The following is a 6,000-nucleotide window of genomic DNA, read 5'->3' on the forward strand; positions in this document are numbered from 1 at the left end:
AGCTAACCAAGGTTCTTATGCCATTTTGAGCTTATAATGTCTTTTTGGATCTAAATAGGCTAATTATGTCATTGTTAGAGATATTATGGCAAGGAGAATATGAAAGAGGAGAAGAAAGAGGAGGACGAGAAGAAGAAGAATAAATAAAGAAGAAGGAGGAGAAGGAGGAGGAGGAGGAGAAGTAGGAGAAGGCCAAGGGCCTTCTCCTCCTTCTTCTCCTCCTCCTCCTCCTCCTTCTCCTTCTCTTCTTCTTCTTCTTCTTCTTCTTCTTCTTTCTTTTCATTTTTCCTATTTCTTCTCCTCTTCTCCTCTTCTTGGAGCTCAATTAGCTAACTATGTCTTTTTGGAGCTAAATGGGCTAATTATCCCATTTTAAAGGAAAACAAGCTAAGTATATAATATTAATGAGCTAACCAAGGTTCTTATGCCATTTTGAGCTTATAATGTCTTTTTGGAGCTAAATGGGCTAATTATGTCATTGTTGGGGAAATTAAGGCAAGGAGAATATGAAAGAGGAGAAGAAATAGGAGGAGGAGGAGAAGAAGAAGAAATCAAGAAGAAGGAGGAGAAGGAGGAGGAGGAGGAGAAGGACTAGAAGGTCCTTGGCCTTCTCCTCCTTCTCCTTCTCTTCTTCTTCTTCTTCTTCTTCTTCTTTCTTCTCATTTTTCCTATTTATTCTACTCTTCTCCTCTTCTTGGAGCTAAATTAGCTAACTATGTATTTTTGGAGCTAAATGGGCTAATTATGTCATTATAGAGGAAAACAAGCTAAGTATATAATATTAATGAGCTAACCAAGGTTCTTATGCCATTTTGAGCTTATAATTTCATTTTGGAGCTAAATGGGCTAATTATGTCATTGTTGGGGAAATTAAGGCAAGGAGAATATGAAAGAGGAGAAGAAACAGGAGGAGGAGGAGAAGAAGAAGAAATAAAGAAGAAGGAGGAGAAGGAGGAGGAGGAGGAGAAGGACTAGAAGGTCCTTGGCCTTCTCCTCCTTGTCCTCCTCCTCCTCCTCCTTCTCCTTCTTCTCTTCTTCTTCTCCTTCTTTCTTTCTTTTCCATTTTCCTATTTCTTCTCCTCTTCTTGGGGCTCAATTAGCTAACTATGTCTTTTTGGAGCTAAATGGGCTAATTATCCTATTTTAAAGGAAAACAAGCTAAGTATATAATATTAATGAGCTAACCAAGGTTCGTATGCCATTTTGAGCTTATAATGTCTTTTTGGAGCTAAATGGGCTAATTATGTCATTGTTGGGGAAATTAAGGCAAGGAGAATATGAAAGAGGAGAAGAAAGAGGAGGAGGAGGAGAAGAAGAAGAAATAAAGAAGAAGGTGGATAAGGAGGAGGAGGAGGAGGAGAAGGACTAGAAGGTCCTTGGCCTTCTCCTCCTTCTCCTCCTCCTCCTCCTCCTTCTTCTCTTCTTATTCTTCTTCTTCTTCTTTCTTTTCATTTTTCCTATTTCTTATCCTCTTCTCCTCTTCTTGGAGCTAAATGAGCTAACTATGTCTTTTTGGAGCTAAATGGGCTAATTATGTCATTATAGAGGAAAACAAGCCAAGTATATAATATTAATGAGCTAACCAAGGTTCTTATGCCATTTTGAGCTTATAATATCTTTTTGGAGCTAAATGGGCTAATTATGTACTTGTTGGGGAAATTAAGGCAAGGAGAATATGAAAGAGGAGAAGAAAGAGGAGGAGGAGGAGAAGAAGAAGAAATAGAGAAGAAGGAGGAGAAGGAGGAGGAGGAGGAGAAGAAGGACTAGAAGGTCCTTGTCCTTCTCCTCCTTCTCCTCCTCCTTCTCCTTCTTCTATTCTTCTTCTTCTTCTTCTTCTTTCTTTCTTTTCATTTTTTCTATTTCTTCTCCTCTTCTCCTCTGCTTGGAGCTCAATTAGCTAACTATGTCTTTTTGGAGCTAAATGGGCTAATTATCCCATTTTAGAGGAAAACAAGCTAAGTATATAATATTGATGAGCTAACCAAGGTTATTATGCCATTTTGAGGTTATTATGGCATTTTGGAGCTAAATGGGCTAATTATGTTATTGTTGGGGAAATTAAGGCAAGGAGAATATGAAAGAGGATAAGAAAGAGGAGGAGGAGAAGAAGAAGAAGAAATCAAGAAGAAGGAGGAGGAGGAGGAGAAGGACTAGAAGGTCCTTGGCCTTCTCCTCCTCCTCCTCCTCCTCCTCTTCCTCCTTCTCCTTCTTCTCTTCTTCTTCTTCTTCTTTCTTTTCATTTTTCCTATTTCTTCTCCTCTTATCCTCTTCTTGGAGCTCAATTAGCTAACTATGTCTTTTTGGAGCTATATAGGCTAATTATCCCATTTTAGAGGAAAACAAGCTAAGTATATAATATTAATGAGCTAACCAAGGTTCTTATGCCATTTTGAGGTTATTATGGCATTTTGGAGCTAAATGGGCTAATTATGTCATTGTTGGGGGAAATTAAGGCAAGGAGAATATGAAAGAGGAGAAGAGAAACTTATCGTAGTGGTCATCAAGGAGGAGAAACACCTGGAGAAGGGTCGTGCGATGCCGCTCGGGAGTTATTCTACAGAAAAGATATTTTGCAATGTCTCAGTTAGCATGATGACACTCAATTATTAATACTAGTTTATAATGAAACTCACCGTGCCAATCGAAGAGAAGACGGGCATCGGCGGAGGGACTTGACTGCTCTTCTCGCACAGACCCTGAAGAGTGGGTCGTATTAGTTAGTAATGAAACAGACATTACACACATGATTTGGCTAATGTGAAAAAAAACTTACCACAAGAAACTCGTACAGGGCCCGTTGACCCGCCTCATTACGGGCCCTCTCCTCCTCAATCAATCGTATCGTGGTCTGGTCCCTCTCATCTAGAGCAGCCTGGCTTGCCAATCTCTCTTTCTCAAGAGCAGCCTGGTTTGCCGCTCTCTCTCTAAAGAGCAGCCTGAAACACCATTCCTCGTTACCACAGTAATGATCTATGGTGACACACATAATGAAATGGATGAAAGTTTTCTGAGTCCGTACAACTAACCTCGATGGCAAGTTCGACTGGCCGTGGACGGCGCGTTATCTCAGGACAGTTGCTCGACTGGCGCGTCTTGATCTCCAGGAGAGTACGTGTACCAAACATGCATTTTGAAGTTTTGTTTTCTAGCGGCATCGTATGTCTTGACCCCATTATCCCAAGCTTCTTCCAATTCATCCTTAAGCGGCTGCAGGTACACATTCATATTCTTCCCCGGATAATTGGGCCCTGGGATTATCAACGTCAGAAATATGTTCTTTCTTTGCATAATCTGTCCGGGGGGAGATTGAGTGGAATGACTAATACAGGCCAACAACTATATTTGGTTGCCGTCATGCCGAAGGGATTAAAACCATCCGTGGCGATGCAGACTCGAGGATTCCTTGGATCTGCCGCTTTATCCTGATGCAATCCATCGAAATGTTTCCACGCTTCCCCATCCGATGTGTGTACCACCATCTTATTCCCATCCGCATCTAGTTCGGTTCTTTTGCCCAATTTGTGCCATGTCATATGTCTGGCTGTCTCTTCGACCATGAAAAGACGTTGAAGTCTTGGTACGATTGGCATATATCGAAGAACACTAACTGCGATTTTGGTCTGCCTCTTCTCACCCATACCGTTGTCTACCACAAGATACCTGCAAGACTCGCAATTGGACAATAGTCCAAGTGTGCATACTCCTTCCTAAATAAGACACATCCTTTCTCACATGCATCTATCTTCTCATAGGGCATCTTAAGTACACGAAGTATTTTGTCCGACTGGTACATGTTTGCAGGCATGACATGGCCTTTGGGTAGGAAGCGTCCAAATAGTGTCATCATCGCGTCGTAGCATTCTATTCCCAAGTTGAACTGAGCCTTCAGAGCCATTACTTGTGCAATTGCATCCAACTGACAGAGCTCAGTGTGCTCATGGAGAGGACGTTTTGAAGACTCCAACATTTCATAAAAGGCCTTTGCAGATTCCTCCATCTCATCTTCTGAATCCCGAGCATCATCAAAGTCTTGCACCATGTCTTCGATCCTGGTACCATGCTCGTCGGTGCGACGACGGACCACCTCATCTCTTGTGCGTTGTATAGACTCACCATGAAATGTCCACACCGTATAATTAGTCTTAAAACCCCTCCTCTGCAGGTGTTTAATCATTACAGCCTCTGTCGTCTTTTTATAGTTGTCGCATCTAGGACAGGGGCAATAGTTTCTTTCCTGACCATTTGCGGATGCGGCTTTCACAAATTCCTTTGTTTTTACAAACCATTCTTTCGTCATCTCTTTCTAACTAGGGTGACCGGTATACATCCATGCACGATCACTCATCTTGCCTAGCTACTAAAGACAGAAGAAATATATTTATATATAATTTAGCATTTATATTCATCGGTTAATCAGGTTCGCCGTTTTTATTACGTCCAGGCAACCTACACGCTAATAGGTAAAGATAGGTCCTAATCCCACCCGAGTATGTGTAGATTGGGTTCGTTTTCCCATGCTCTGCTCCGGATCCAACGCAAAATTTCGGCAACACCTCCCCGCTGTTCTCCTGATACACATCTCCGCAATAAACAGAGAGGATGTGCATCCGGAGAACAACAGGGAGGCACTGACGAAATTCCGGATCCAGAGCACAACATATGGGAAAACGAACCCAATCTACACATACTCGGGCTGTCCATGGATAATGTTGGACAATTCGAAAGGATGGCGGTCATAAATATGCAAAGACATGCATATTTATAGATGTCGCCCTTTCGAACGGGAGACGCATACTGGTCACGCATACTGATAAATTAATTTAATAACCTAAATCTAGAAAGTTTCATCTGGAAACCGAGCCACGGTAAATGAAGGGGCGAGGAGGAGATGAAATTTGTACTGACCCACGAATGCAGGGGCGGAGCTCGTACAACGCACGGGGAGGTCTTCGCACAGCAGACCTCACAGTGACGAGACAACTATCACATGTAAATCCACCCGATCAACACAAATATGCTAATTATGTCATTTTAGAGGAAAACAAGTTAAGAATATAATATTCATGAGCTAACCAAGATTTTTATGCCATTTTGTAGCTAAATGGGCTAATTATCTCATTGTTGGGGAAAATAAGGTAAGGAGAATAAGAAAGAGGAGAAGAAAGAGGAGGAGGAGAAGAAGAAGAAATCAAGAAGAAGGAGAAGGAGGAGGAGGAGAAGAAGGAGAAGGTATTTTTCTTCTCTTCTTCTTCTTCTTCTTCTTCTTTCTTTTCATTTTTCCTATTTCTTCTCCTCTTCTCCTCTTGTTGGAGCTAAATTATCTAATTATGTCTTTTTGGAGCTATATGGGCTAATTATGTCATTTTAGAGGAAAACAAGCTAAGAATATAATATTCATGAGCTAACCAAGGTTCTTATGCCATTTTGGACTTATTATGGCATTTTGGAGCTAAATGGGCTAATTATGTCTTCTTCTCTTCTTCTCTTCTTCTCCTTCTTGATTTTTTCTTCTCCTCTTCTTCTTCTTCTTCTTCTTCTCCTCCTCCTCCTCCTCCTCTCCTCTTCTCCTCCTCCTCTTCTTCTACTTCTTCCTCTTCTTTCTATTAAGCTAACTAACTAACTAACCTAACTAACCAAGCTAACTAAACCTATCGCTAAACCTATACAACGCTAAACTGAAAAAAATAACAAAAACATAATCTACCACTAAGTAACTAACAAAAGAATCTAGCTACCACTAATTAACAAAACAGAATCTACCACTAAACTACCTACTAAATCGACTAATTAACTAACTAAATCTACCAACTAACTAAACTACCAACTAACTAAAGATAATCTACCAACTAACTAAACTACCACTAAATCTACTAATTAACTAACCTACCAACTAAACTATATATACCACTAAATCTATTAATTAGCAAAAAAAGAAAAAAAATCACCTTGGTTAGTAGTGGGCAGCCGGGGCGGTGACGGTCGGGGCGGTGGGTGACCTGG

This window comes from Hordeum vulgare, chromosome 3H (assembly GCF_904849725.1).
Source record: "Hordeum vulgare subsp. vulgare chromosome 3H, MorexV3_pseudomolecules_assembly, whole genome shotgun sequence".
NCBI lineage: Eukaryota > Viridiplantae > Streptophyta > Magnoliopsida > Poales > Poaceae > Hordeum > Hordeum vulgare.